Source organism: Pristis pectinata, chromosome 21, assembly GCF_009764475.1.
Source record: "Pristis pectinata isolate sPriPec2 chromosome 21, sPriPec2.1.pri, whole genome shotgun sequence".
Classification (NCBI taxonomy): Eukaryota; Metazoa; Chordata; class Chondrichthyes; order Rhinopristiformes; family Pristidae; genus Pristis; species Pristis pectinata.
The window spans coordinates 37,546,862-37,562,070 of record NC_067425.1 but is presented as its reverse complement, the minus strand read 5'-3'; the positions used below and the strand labels follow the sequence as shown (position 1 = coordinate 37,562,070).

The 15,209-nt window shown below is 46.1% G+C and overlaps 2 long non-coding RNA genes across 3 annotated transcripts in view; one reads left to right on the top strand and one right to left on the bottom strand.

The window, feature by feature from the left end:
- LOC127581384 (uncharacterized) overlaps positions 1-13,841 on the top strand; it is a 31,557-nt gene extending 17,716 nt beyond the window's left edge. Inside the window, exon 3 of the long non-coding RNA XR_007957948.1 lies at positions 13,768-13,841. This is a non-coding gene — a long non-coding RNA (uncharacterized LOC127581384). The remainder of the gene's footprint in view (positions 1-13,767) is intronic.
- LOC127581383 (uncharacterized) lies at positions 2,358-10,003 on the bottom strand. Of its 2 annotated transcripts, none has more exons than XR_007957946.1 (3): positions 9,564-10,003; positions 5,842-5,931; positions 2,358-4,786 (listed from the first exon to the last, which is right to left on the bottom strand). It is a non-coding gene; the product is annotated as an uncharacterized LOC127581383 (long non-coding RNA). The 2 variants fall into 2 exon arrangements; XR_007957947.1 differs by lacking the exon at positions 5,842-5,931 and having other exon boundaries at positions 2,358-3,871; positions 3,954-4,786.
- Positions 13,842-15,209: the final 1,368 nt, after the last annotated feature.

Below are 15,209 nucleotides of genomic sequence, written 5' to 3'. Positions count from 1 at the left end.
CCAGGTTGCCAGGAGAGAGCTTAAAAATGGACTTAGGAGAGCTAGAAGGGGGCATGAGAAGGCCTTGGCGAGTGGGATTAAGGAAAACCCCAAGGCATTCTACACATATGTTAAGAATAGGAGGATGACTAGAGTGAGGGTAGGACCAATCAGGGATAAAAGAGGAAACATGTGCCTGGAGTCGGAAGAGGTAGGGGAGGTCCTTAATGAATATTTTGCTTCAGTATTTACCAGTGAGAGAGACCTTGACGTTTGTGAGGTTGGTGTACGACAGGCTGATACGCTAGAGCATGTCGACGTGAGGAAAGTGGATGTGCTGGAACTTTCGAAAAACATCAGGATAGATAAGGCACTCGGGGCCAGACGGGATATATCCAAGGATATTACGGGAAGCGAGGGAAGAGATTGCTGCGCCTTTGGTGATGATCTTTGTGTCCTCACTCGCCACAGGGTAGTTCCAGGTGATTGGAGGGTGGCAAATGTTGTTCCTTTGTTTAAGAAAGGGAGTAGGGATAACCCTGGGAATAACAGACCAGTGAGTCTTACTTCAGTGGTGGGCAAATTACTGGAGAAGATTCTTAGTGACAGGATTCATGGGCATTTAGAGAAGCATAGGCTGATTAGGGACAGTCAGCATGGCTTTGTGAGGGGCAGGTTGTGTGTCACGAGCCTGAGTGAATTCTTTGAGGATGTGACAAAACACATTGATGAAGGTAGAGCAGTGGATGTGGTGTACATGGATTTTAGTAAGGTGTTTGATAAGGTTCCTCATGGAAGGCTCATTCAGAAAGTCAGGAGGCATGGGATCCAGGCAGACTTGGCTGTGTGGATTCAGAATTGGTTCGCCCATAGAAGACAGAGGGTGGTTGCAGATGGAGCGTATTCTGCCTGGAGGTTGGTGACCAGTGGTGTTCCGCAGGGACCCCTGCTCTTTGTGATTTTTATAAATGACTTGGATGAGGATGTGGAAGGGTGGGTTAGTAAGTTTGCTGATGATACAAAGGTTGGTGGTGTTGTGGATCACGTAGAAGGTTGCTGTAGGTTACAACAGGACATTGATAGGATGCAGAGCTGGGCTGAGAAGTGGCAGATGGAGTTCAACCCGGAAAAGTGTGAAATGATGCACTTCAGAGATTGAATTTGAAGGCAGAATACAAGGTTAATGGCAGGACTCTTGGCAATGTGGAGGAACAGAGGGATCTTGGGGTCCACGTCCATAGATCCCTCAAGGTTTCCGCGCAGGTTGATAGGGTTATTAAGAAGGCGTATGGTGCGCTGGCCTTCATTAGTCGGGGTATTGTGTTCAAGGGCCGCAAGGTGATGTTGCAGCTCTATAGAACTCTGGTTAGACCACACTTGGAGTATTGTGTTCAGTTCTGGTCGCCTCATTATAGGAAGGATGCGGAAGCTTTAGAGAGGGTGCAGAGGAGGTTTACCAGGATGCTGCCTGGATTGGAGAGCATGTCTTATGAGGATATGTTGAGCGAGCTGGGGCTTTTCTCTTTGGAGAGAAGGAGGATGAGAGGTGATTTGATAGAGGTGCACAAGATGATAAGAGGCATAGATCGAGTGGACAGTCAGAGACTTTTTCCCAGGGCAACAATGGCTAATACGAGGTGACATAATTTTAAGGTGATTGGAGGAAAGTATAAGGGGGATGTCAGGGGTAAGTTTTTTACACAAAGAGTGGTGGCTGTGTGGCAGATGTTGTGGGGGCAGATACATTAGGGACATTTAAGAGACTCTTAGATAGACACATGAATGATAGAAAAGTAGGGGGCTATGTGGGAGGGAAGGGTTAGATAGATCTTAGAGCAGGATAAAATGTTGGCACAACATTGTGGGCTGAAGGGCCTGTACTGTGCTGTAGTGTTCTATGTTCTTACAATTAGGTGCTGTGTCTCCTACTTTATATCAGTGACAACAGTTCACAAGGACTTCCCAAGGTTGGTGAATCAAGAACTAGAGTGCACGGGTTTAAGATGAGAGGGGAGAGATTTAGTAGGAATTTGAGCGGCAACTTTCTCATGTAAAGTCGCCAGTCAAGTTCCTATTAGAAATGGAATATCATCTATGGAACGAGCTGCCAGAGGAAGTGGTTCAGGCCGGTACATTGGTAACATTTAAAAGGTGCTTGGACAAGTACAAGGATAGGAAAGGTTTAGAGGGATATGGGCCAAATGCGGGCAAATGGGACTAGCTTAGACGGGCATCTTGGTCGGGACAGACCAATTAGAGAAATTGATGTTGGGGCCGTCAGATTGGAGACGACCAAGATGGAAATGTCAAAGTCGACCCGCGCTTCTCTAAATAATCAGACAACAGCAGAACCAAAGAACTTACGATAAATGCTTTATTAGCTTTCGCTAGTGGGAGTGGGGGAATACAGAGAGAGAGTAAACCATGTAACCTTAACTCTATACCGAAACCCACTCAAAGGGGACTCGGCTACAGTGTACCTTTATACCCATTTTCGAGGGAAAACTAAGTGGGAAGTTACACTTACACAGGCAACTGTTTACATAAAGTTTCTAGTGTAACAAAACTACCTCTTCCCCACTTGCATCTGGCATTGAAACTAAACAAAGCTAAATCCCGCTGTACGAGATCATTCTTTACCTTGAGAACCCGCTTACAATGAGAAGCACACTGTTAACCCTTACACTGCCAGTCGTTAACCCTTACACTGCCAGCTATCTTTTACATTCCCTCCTCTTTATCATTTCATGATAATAGACAACTCTACGAAGCGAGAGACTGAGTACAAGACTGTGCCATTAACGGAAAGAGACGGTGTGCTAGAATGATTACAACAATGATAAAAGTACTACTATTAAAAACTAGTCCCAGGATACTTATGGATGCACTAATTGTCCATTTTCCCCCCAACATGTTGTCCTTTCCCTCGACCAATCTTTTTGCAGTCGGAATGATGTATCCACCGAGGTCGTCCTTCGACCTTTACCGCCGTGGGCGTAGTGAGTAGCACTTGAAAGGGGCCTTTCCATCTTGGTGCCAACTTTTTATGCTCCCAATTTTTTATCAAGACGTAATCTCCAGGCTGGATCCTCGATTCCTCTGTTCTGTCCTCTTCCTTTCTCTGAGCGTTACGAACCTGTGAATGTAAAGTAGGTAAAAATGCATCTGGTACACAAACTTGTCCAGCAGGGGTGGTCCATAACCATGTGTCAGGATCTCTAGCGCACCCCTGCTGTTTCCATAATTCAATGTGATTTGCAGAGGCCTCCTCCTGAAGTTTCACTACACTCCCCATGTCAGGCAGGGCCGTTCTATTCAAGAGTTGTTTGTTTTCATCTGAATAAACGGTAAGGGGTCCCTAGATAGCAATGGCCTTCGCGATTGTATCCACGTAGGCATTTCCCAGGGAAATGAGATCTTGGTCTTTAGTGTGTGCACCACACTTAATGATTGCTAGGTGGGACGGTTGGGACAGGGACGCAGGAGGTTTGAAATAAACAAAGCATTCTTCTATCGCCTGATGAAGTCAAAAATCCACGATGCTGCCATAATGACCAAAGTTATGGGCAATCCCAAAGGCATATCGCGAGTCTGTGTAAATGTTAAGGGAAATACCATTTCCTTTGATGCAGGCACATGTTAAAGCAAACAGCTCAGCTCGTTGTGCGGAGACAGAATGCTGAAAGGCTGCAGCTTCTATTACCCTATCAGTTCCCTGTACGACTGAATAACCAGATCGTCGCCGGCCTTGGTCATCTATAAAGGATGAGCCATCCACAAACCAGGTTACAGCTCCACCAATCGGACAGTCCTTTAAATCCTCACGAGCTGAAGTTAGAAGATGATTTCTCTGTAGATGGTCATGATCAGGCTCCGAGATCTCTGAAGGTGGCTGTGTCAGAAAAGAAGCTGGGTTAACAGTTGTACAATTGTGGAAGGTCAGGTATGGACTGGCCAACAGGGAGACCTCATACCTCCCTAGTCGTGCTTGAGTCCAGTGGCGAGATTGTTCTGATGTCATCAGGGCAGCGACTGAATGCTGTGTGTAAACCTGAACCAGCTGGTGTAGGGTAGTGTTAGCAGCTGCAGAAACAATGTCATGTAAAGCCGGTAAAACTTGTGTACACGGAGGCATTCCTTGTGCCATGGTCCAGTTTGACAGAAAAGTAGGCTACAGGTTTCTGGACATCACTATGATATTGGGTAAGCACAACTGTGGCACACCCTTGCGTAACTGTAATGTAAAGTTGGAATGGCTGGTCATAGAGAGGTCGTCCAAGCACTGGACCAGAGCGCAAGGCTTCTTTTAATTCCTGAAACACCGCGAGCTGTTGAGTGGACAGAGTAAAGCACTGTGGCGCATTAATAGAAGCTAGAGGGGAAAGTTCCCTAGTTAACGTCGCTACGTTAGGAATCCACTGCCGGCAGAAATTTACCAACCCCAAGAAGGCCAACATTTGTTTCGGTGTTTGAGGGGCAGGGTAATTAGTAATGGGAGTAGGGTGAGCTGGAGTGAGTTTTCTCTCTATGGTGCTCAACATGATTCCCATGAATTTTACCTCTTCTTTACCCTGCGTTACCTTCCGTCAGGGAATGACATATCCCCAGCCGTGCAGTGCCTTCACAAGCGATTCAGTATCCTTGTCATTCATCTCTTTGTCCGGTCTGGCCAGCAACAGGTCATCCACATATCGAATGACAGTGGAACCACCGGGAAGAGTTAATGATGTCAGCTGTTCCCGAAGGGTCTGCGAGAGCAATGTAGGTGAATGAATAAAGCCTTGCGGAAGTCACGTCCATGTCCCTCCTAAGTAAAAGCAAAAAGATATTGGCTGTCCGGGTGTAGAGGAACTGCAAAGAAGGCATGTCGTAAATCAATTACTGTAAATACTGCAGATGTTGCAGGAATGGGACACAATATAGTAGCTGGATTTGGCACAATAGGATGCATCAGCATCACAACGTCACTGATAGCACGTAAATCTTGCACTAGGTGCCACTCAGAGCGTCCAGGCTTTGGAACCGGGAAAATCGGTGTGTTGCAGGGGGAGCGACAGGGTACGAGAATACCTTGACGTTCCAACGAATCCACCAGCTCCCTTATGCCTTCCCGTGCTTCTGGCTTTAAAGGGTACTGTGGTATTGATGGCAGCTGGGCGTCGGGTTTTACCAATATGTGTACCTCATATGGAGATGCAGACCAGACCTCGTCAGGAATTTCCGTTTTATCCTGTGACCGATGGTGTTTCAATATCCCAAAAACTTCCTGAGCCATCGCCCAATATGTCAACACACCTTGAGGGAACTCCTGCTTAGTGGTCAAATTAGGGTCAGCAAGATTCACCAATCATTGTGTTAAAACACCGAGTCCCTTAGCCGTATGTCCCTTATTAACAGTGAGTGTAACCTGTGGATGGATCAATCCCGTTTGCTTCCACATCATCTCTGGCACTTCTGCAATCAGGGCTGTTCCCTGCCGTCCCTCAACTTTCCCTGCCAAGCATACATAACCATGTGTCCTTCATACGCCTCGTAGAGATGCTCTTTCTCCCAATCATGTCCAGTGGGATCATAGCACAGGGTGACATGAGGGTTAGGCAGGCCAGAAAAGAGCGGCTCCGGGGGGAGGTCTACTGATCACCATTGGGGAGGGCTGACTGCCATGAGGACTCGTGGCCGTACACAAGGTGAACTCACATAGAGCCCCCTATCGGTGCCCAATATTTCCACCCCAAGTCCCTTGAACAAGTCTCTTCCAGACAAATTGAAACCAGATTTGCTGTAATAGTGAAAGGCACGTATGGGTAGCATAATCATAAGTTTCTTGTAAAAGTGCTGTAGTTGGATAGTCTCTGAGTTTACCTTCCAGTCCAGACATTCGAACAATACGAGTAGTTACAGGGAATCCATATTCTTCCATGAGTTCCTGATCCAGGGTGGACAAGGTTGCCCCTGTATCAATCAAAAATGGAAGAGAGACTCCCTGCACTTTCATCATCACAGTGGGCTCTTCACTCCTCCCTTTTGCTGTGAGTGGTGGGGCCCTTCCTGTGACCTCAAGTCATTGTCTGAAAGGGTTGTTAGTGGTGAAGGGTGCCCTCCTTCTCTCATACCTGCTGTCCATATCCTCCTGGTAATTAAAGGGACATTCCCATCACCAGTGTCCTTCCCTACCACAATTAAAGCAGACATCCCTGTGTGGTGGTGGTGTTGGTGGTCCATTAAAGATGTTAGGGCGACTCTGAGGTCCCTGATCCCGCCCCCACGGCCTTCTCCTTCCTTGCTGATAGGACCTTTGGAGGAGAATCTGTGCTGGTCCTTCCGGAGGACCACCAATACTGGGGTATGAACAATCATCCCAATTATCTGCCATTGGTGCACGTAGGGGGAACCCATACCTCACACGGGGTTTGGCTGAGGACCCAGTTTCCTCTTTAGTGTTGGGCCAAAAAGCCAGCACTGCCCTGCAGGATTGTTCCCTTGTATTATTACACCAGTCCAGGTTAGTCTTTACTAATGATGCTGTTTTCTCTGGGAGGCACTGCATTAAAATCGCATTAAACCGGGCGGACGGCTGTCCATTATTATATGCCTGATCTCCAGCATATGTCTGATATGCTGTAGTAAAACGGTCCCAAAGTTCCTGGGCTGTCTCTTTAGGAGTAGGTTTACATTCCAGAACCTTACTCATGTCAATTGGTTGTTTTAAACTCTCTGAGAGAGCTGTTAACATGATAGTAACTTGTTGATTCAGGTTACCATTTTTCTGAGTTAAATCTTCATATGTAGCAATAAGATTTCCCCCTCCTGCAGGAAGCAGCATTGCTGCCTTCCACTTAATATTCTCTTCAGGATTCAGCATAGCATGACAGAGGGAAAAGAGATCTCGTGGTTGTGCCCCATACATGGTCTGGGTAGATCATACATAATTTACGAATCCAACAGGATCTTTGTTTCTATCTGGGGCATGATGAGCAATTAAGAACACCTCTTGAGGTTTCCACGGTGTATAAAGCTCCACAGTGTCTGCCTGGCCCTGAGCACCTGCTCGGGAACTGGGGAGTACTCGAACAGGGTGCATTGTTACCTCAGGGACTTTCTTTCTCGTTTGTCTGGGGGCTCGTTTCACACCGTCAGCTATTGTTTGTATTGCTTGCTCATCCCTGACGGGAGCCTGAGCTTGAGCTAATGGCTCCAGCTGTGCTGGCAGTGCTGGATCTTGGTAATGTAGGGGTCCCTGAGAGACATACGGGGGTGGTCTCGCCCACAAGGAATCTTCCAATTCCTCATCCTCATCATTCTGCAAGAATAGGGTCGTCATGTCTGACACTGGGTCCCCAGGGTCATTATCAATTTCACTACTTTTGGCCATTTTATTAATCAATTGACGCTGCGCTTTGTTATCTTTATGCTCCTTTTCTTGTCATAACATTCACACTCAGGCTTTAAAACCTCCTAGTTTTTCTTAGTGCACCCTCCCTTGTATATAACTCAATCCCTCTTTGACATGCATTATCCCTCCTCAGTACAGAATGTTGTTCATTAACTATTCAAAACTTAAAACCATAGAACCATAGAACTTATTAGAACTCAATTCTCAAAAAGTCTTACATAATACGAAAGACAAAAATGACCCAAAAACAACACTTATACAGCGGCGTGCAAGGGTCTGGGCAGCCCCGGTCAAAATTTCTGTTACTGTGAATAGTTAAGTGAGTAAAAGATGAACTGATCTCCAAAAGTCATAAAGTTAAAGATAGAACATAGAACATAGAAAACCTACAGCACAATTCAGGCCCTTCGGCCCACAAAGCTGTGCCGAGCATGTCCCTACCTTAGAAATTACTAGGCTCTCTATTTAAAGACGAAACATTCTTTTCAACATTTTAAGCAAGATGAGTGTATTATTTTTGTTTTGTACAATTTTAGAGTGGAAAAAAAGGAAAGGAGCACCATGAAAAAGCTTGGGCACCCCAAGAGATTTGAGCTCTCAGATAACTTTTACCAAGGTCTCAGACCTTCATTAGCTTCTTACGGCTATGGCTTGTTCACTGTCATCGTTAGGAAAGGCCAGGTGATGCAAATTTCAAAGCTTTATAAATACCCTGACTCCTCAAACCTTGTCCCAACAATCAGCAGCCGTGGGCTCCTCTAAGCAGCTGCCTAGCACTCTGGAAAATTAAAATAAATGATGCCCACAAAGCAGCAGAAGGCTATAAGAAGATAGCAAAGCGTTTTCAGGTAACCGTTTCCTCAGTTCGTAATGTAATTAAGAAATAGCAGTTAACAGGACCAGTGGAGGTCAAGTTGAGGTCTGGAAGACCAAGAAAACTTTCCAAGGAACTGCTCATAGGATTGCTAGAAAGGCAAGTCAAAACCCCCGTTTGACTGCAAAAGACCTTCAGGAAGATTTAGCAGACTCTGGAGTGGTGGTGCACTGTTCTACTGTGCAGCGACACCTGCACAAATATGACCTTCATGGAAGAGTCATCAGAAGAAAACCTTTCCTACGTCCTCACCACAAAATTCAGCGTCAGAAGTTTGCAAAGGAACATCTAAACAAGCCTGATGTACTTTGGAAACAAGTCCTGTGGACTGATGAAGTTAAAATAGAACTTTTTGGCCGCAATGAGCAAAGGTATGTTTGGAGAAAAAAGGGTGCAGAATTTCATGAAAAGAACACCTCTCCAACTGTTAAGCACGGGGGTGGATCGATTATGCTTTGGGCTTGTGTTGCAGCCAGTGGCACGGGGAAGATTTCACTGGTAGAGGGAAGAATGAATTCAATTAAATACCAGCAAATTCTGGAAGCAAACATCACACCGTCTATAAAAAAGCAGAAGCTGAAAAGAGGATGGCTTCTACAACAGGATAACGATCCTAAACACACCTCAAAATCCACAACGGACTACCTCAAGAGGCACAAGCTGAAGGTTTTGCCATGGCCCTCACAGTCCCCCGACCTAAACATCATTGAAAATCTGTGGATAGACCTCAAAAGAGCAGTGCATGCAAGACAGCCCAAGAATCTCACAGAACTGGAAGCCTTTTGCAAGGAAGAATGGGTGAAAATCCCCCAAACAAGAACTGAAAGACTTTTAGCTGGCTACAGAAAGTGTTTACAAGCTGTGATACTGGGGTGTTACTAAGTACTGACCATGCAGGGTGCCCAAATTTTTGCTTTGGGCCCTTTTCCTTTTTTGTTATTTTGAAACTGTAAAAGATGGAAATAAAAAAGTAATCTTACTTAAAATATTAAAGAAATGTGTCATCTCTAACTTTATGCCTTTTGGAAATCAGGTCATTTTTTACTCGTTTAGCTATTCACAGTAACAGAAATTTTTACCAGGGCTGCCCAAACTTTTGCATGCCACTGTATGTTCAAAAAATGAATTTCTACCACAAACTGAAAAGTACTCTTGAAATTAAAGAGCGGACTTAACATGAAATTAAAAGATAGCATGAAATAAGATAAGACGGAAATTAGAGCCTTAAAAGAAATTAAATTAAATATCTCCCTTGATGTCCTTTAAACAGATGACTTAATGCGCACCTTGTACCATCGATCGGCAACTGTTCATTACCTAATTTCTCATTTAAGGCTGCAGACAATTGTCGAAACTGTTTTTGATGTTCTGGGTGCAGGTAACACATCTGTTGCATCGGGATACCTCCTTCACTTTTATCAAGACACTGTCTCATTCTGACTTATGTCTGATGTCTGAATCACAACTTACCCTGGCCTCACTGCCTTGGATCAAAGTACAATTTATCCCAGACTATGTTTCCCAGACAAACATTATTTCAAAACCAACTCTGTTTCCCAAACAAACTCTGTAATACTATATTCTTCCAAACGAACTTATTTACTCCATACGAACTCCAATACCAAATGAACTTTAATTCCGAACGAACTTATACCATACGACCTTATTTATACCAAATGAACTTTAAGTACTTAGATCTCTGCCCCTGTATCACTGTGCCCCAGTGTTAAACAAAACGAACTCTTTTTCTTTCACCATACAACTATCTCTTAAAAAATACCATCCTCCTACCCATGAATCTCTCTGCTGGTTCTTTGGGATTTCGACAGGGGAACCAGATCAACCTCGGATGAGGGACCACAGTGTTCCCGGAGGTCAATGTAGGAGTCAGACACAAGGGGTCTGAAGGCGCCTTTTTCTCCCATTGACCTTCCGAATGCCGTCCGCCACTTACTCAGTCCAGAGGTGTCCAGATCCCTGTGAAATCCTGCTGACTGCGCCAAATGTCAAAGTTGACCCGCGCTTCTCTAAATAATCAGACAACAGCAGAACCAAAGAACTTACGATAAATGCTTTATTAGCTTTCGCTAGTGGGAGTGGGGGAATACAGAGAGAGAGTAAACCATGTAACCCTAACTCTATACCGAAACCCACTCAAAGGGGACTTGGCTACAGCACACCTTTATACCCATTTTCGAGGGAAAATTAGGTGGGAAGTTACACTTACACAGGCAACTGTTTACATAAAGTTTCTAGCGTAACAAGATATGTTTAAAAAAACTACCTCTTCCCCACTTGCATCTGGCATTGAAACTAAACAAAGCTAAATCCTGCCGTACATGAAATCATTCTTTACCTTGAGAACCCATTTACAATGAGAAGCACACTGTTAACTCTTACACTGCCAGTCGTTAACCCTTGCACTCCCAGCTATCTTTTACAGAATAGGATATATTGTTCCTCTAATCTGCGTCTAGCCTCAACTTGGCTGTAGAAGAGGCTGTGGACAGACATGTCGGCGTGGGAATGGGAAGTGTATTTAAAATGGCCGGCCACTGGGAGACCCCGGCTGCTGTGGAGGACGGAGCGAAGGTGCTCGACGAAGTGATCCCCAATCTGCGTCGGGTCTCACCGATGTAGGGCAGGCCCTACCAGGAGTACCAGATGCAATAAATTATACCGATGGGTTCACGTGAAATGCTGCCTTGGAAAGGTTTAGAGGGATTTGGGCCAAATGTGGGAAATGGGATTATCCCAGGAAGAAATCTTGGCCGCCATTGACAAGCTGGGCCGAAGGACCTTTTCCATTCTGTCCAGTCTGTACATCAATCCAGTCCCTCCCTGTAACTCCAGCCCTCCGGTCCTGGCAATGTCCTTGTGAATCCTCTCTGCACCCTCTGGAATTGTACCTGACTCCACCACCTCCTTGGACAGTGCATTTCAGATGTCAACCGGCCTCTGCATACAATCAATTCTACCCCTCAGATTCCCTTTAAAATCCCTTCCTCTCACCTTAAACCTATGCCCCCTTGTTTTTGATACCCCTATCATGGGAAAAAGATTCTCCTTCTCAAGGTCATAGATTCCCAATAGAGATTCAAGTATCCTTGTCCATTGAGCAGGTTGTGCTCATTAGAACCTGATCCCACATTAACTCTCAGAACCAGAGGTGAAGCGAGTTGTCCTTGGTGCTGAGGGACTGCCTCACACCAGAGTGTCCATGACGGACTCAGGCAAAGATGTGACAAACTGCATGTGAAATTCAGGCACATTTCGCTATTTGCTCTGAAAATACATTTCCCAGAAATATTGGCCAATATTTAATTCACGCATAACAGGAATTGCTGCAATCTCCTCACGTCCTGCCCTCCCATTTTAAATGGTTTTCATGAATGCAAAGCCATTGAATTCAATGATTTCTATCTTTGTATCGAGGGGCAGCGTGAAACACTTTCTTACTGAGGTTCAACACACATCGAGTTCTCTTTAAAGTGCAACAAAGCAGCACATGTGTGTCAGCCTTCCTGCCATGTCAGGTCATCGCCTGTTCCCTCCAACAGCACCACATGGACTGGGACCTGGTGATGTTGACAGCAGTGATATGTCTAATTCACAAGTTTATTTAGTACAAAGTCTGACGTAATACTCATACATGAGGCATATAAGACACATACATTGAAACACACAGTGAAATGCATCTTTTGCGTAGAGTGTTCTGGAGGCAGCCCGCAAGTGTCGCCACGCTTCGGGCGCCAACATAACACGCCCACAACTTCCTAACCCTCACCTCTTTGGAATGTGGGAGGAAACCGGAGCACCCAGAGGAAACCCACGCAGACACGGGGAGAACGTACAAACTCCTTACAGACAGCGGCCGGAATTGAACCCGGGTCGCTGGCGCTGTAATAGCGTTACGCTAACCACTACACTACCGTGCTTGATCCCTCAGCCAATATCAGCTAAACCAATCATCTGGTTTGTTCGTCACATTACTACTTAGAAACCAATGCCTACAAAGAGTCATAGATTCATACAGCATGGAAACAGGCCCTTTGGCCTAACCAGTCCATGCCAACCAAGATTCCCATCCAAGCCAGTCCCATTTGCCTGCATTTGGCCCATATCCCTCCAACCTTTCCTATCCATGGACCTTTTAAATGTTGTTAATGTACCTCCCTCAACCACTTCCTCTGGCAGCTCGTTCCATACACTGACCACCCTCTGGGTGAAAAAGTTGCCCCTCAGGTATCTAGTAAATCTCTCCCCTCTCACCCTAAATCTATATCCTCTAGTTCTTGATTCCCCAACGCTGGGAAAAAGACAGTGCGCATTCACCCTATCTGTACCCCTCATGATTTTATACACCTCTGTAAGATCACCCCTCATTCTCCTAGACTCCAATGAAAAAGTCACGACCTACTCGACCTCTCTCCGTAACTCAAGTACCTCGAGTCCCAGCAACATCCTCGTAAATCTCCTCTGCAGTCCTTCCAGCTGACTGCCATCTTCCCTACAGCAGGGTGACTGAAAGTGAACGTGGTGTTCAGTGCGGACTAGGCCTGCAGGGCATTTTCCCAAGCTGCAATTCCAGCTCCCTGAAAGTGGCGACACGGGCGGATCGGGTGGGGAAGGGAGCGACTGGTATTCTTGCCTTCATCAGCCAAGGCATTGGGTACAAGAGGTGGGACATGTTGCAGCTGCACATGCATGGCTCGGTGGTGTAGTAGTTAGCATAATGCTTTACAGTGCGACCCAGGTTCAATCCTGGCCATTGTATGTAAGGAATTTGTACGTTCTCCCTGTGTCTGCGTGGGTTTCCTCCGGGTGCTCCGGTTTCCTCTCACATTCCAAAGACGTACAGGTTAGGAAGTTGTGGGCATGCTATGTTGGCACCGGAAGCGTGGCGACACTTGCGGGCTGCCCCCAGAACACTCTACGCAAAAGGTGCATTTCACTGTGTGTTTTGATGTACATGTGACTAATAAAGATATCTTATCTCTTATCTTATCAAAACATTCGTCAGACTGCATTTGGAGTGCTGTGCGCAGTTCTGGTCTCCACAACACAGGAAGGTTGTGACTGTACTGGAGAGAGTGCAGGAGAGGTTCACCAGGGTGTTGTCTGGTACAGACGGCTGTGGTTATAGGGAGAGACTGGACAGGCTGGGCTTGTTCTCACTGGAACATGGGAAGCTGAGGGGTCACCTTATGGAGGATTGTAAAATGATGAGGGACATAGATAGGCAGGTTTAAAGTGAGAGGGGAGAAATTTAAAGGAGATCTGAGGGGCATGTTTTTCACACAGTGGGTGGTGGGTGTCTGGACCCAGCTATGGAGGATACAGGCCTATAGGATGAATGTAGACAGGCATCACAGTCAGCATGGACGACGTGGGCAGAGAGGACCTGTTTCTGTGTTGTAACTTTCTATGATTCTGTATCTCTCTACAACTCTGTTGATGAGGGCAGTGAGTCAATGTAGTCTTTGCAGACATATTCAACCTCTCCCTGCTTCAATCTCAGGTTCCCTCCTGTTTTAAGAAGACCACTATCATCCCAGTACCAAAGAAAAGCAAGGTAACATGCCTCAATGACTACCGACCAGTGGCTCTGACATCCACCATCGTGAAGTGCTTTGAGAGGTTGGTCATGGCATGCATCAACTCCAGCCTCCCAGATAACCTGGACCCACTGCAATTCACCTATCGCCGAAACAGGTCTACAGCGGATGCCATCTCCCTGGCCCTACACTCAGCTCTGGAGCATCTGGACAGTAAAGACACCTACGTTAGACTATTGTTTATTGACTACACCTCTGTCGTCAACACAATAATTCCAAGTAAGCTTGTCACCAAACTCTGAGACCTAGGACTCAACACCTCCCTCTGTAACTGGATCCTTGACTTTCTAACAAACAGACCGCAATCAGTGAGGATAGGCAGCAATACCTCCGGCACGATTATTTTCAACACTGGTGCCCCACAAGGCTGCGTCCTCAGTCTACTCCTAACTACTCCTAACTAAGGAGTAGCCTCAGTCTACTCCTTATACACTCATGACTGTGTGGCCAGATTCTGCTCTAACTCCATCTACAAGTTTGCAGATGATACCACCGTTGTAGGTTGTATCTCAAACAGCGATGAGTTGGAGTACAGGAAGGAGATAGAGAGCTTAGAGGAATGGTGTCATGACAACAACCTTTCCCTCAATGTCAACAAAACTAAAGAGCTGGTCATTGACTTCAGGAAAGGGGGCGGTGTACATGCACCTGTCTACACCAATGGTGCTGAGGTTGAGAGGGTTGACAGCTTCAAGTTCCCGGGAGTGAACATCACCAACAGCCTGTCCTGGTCAAATCATGTAGATGCCACGGCCAAGAAAGCTCACCAGCGCCTCTACTTCCTCAGGAGGCTAAAGAAATTTGGTTTGTCCCCTTTCACTCTCACCAACTTTTACCGATGCACCATAGAAAGCATCCTATCTGGATGTATCACGGCTTGGTACAGCAACTGCTCTGCCCAAGACCGCAAGAAACTGCAGAGAGTTGCGGACACAGCCCAGCGTATCACAGACACCAGCCTCCCCTCCTTGGACTCTGTCTTTACCTCTCGCTGTCTTGGTGTAGCAGCCGGCATAATCAAAGACCCCACCCACCCGGGTCGTTCTCTCTTCTCTCCTCTTCCATCAGGTAGAAGGTACAGGAGCTTGAGGGCACGTACCACCAGACTTAGGGACAGCTTCTACCCCACTGTGATAAGACTATTGAACAGTTCCCTTATACAATGAGATGGACTCTGACCTCACGATCTACCTTGTTGTGACCTTGCACCTTATTGCACTACACTTTCTCTGTAGCTGTGACACTTTACTCTGTACTGTTATTGTTCTTACCTGTACTACATCAATGCACTCTGTACTGACTCAATGTAACTGCACCGTGTAATGAATTGACCTGTACGATCGGT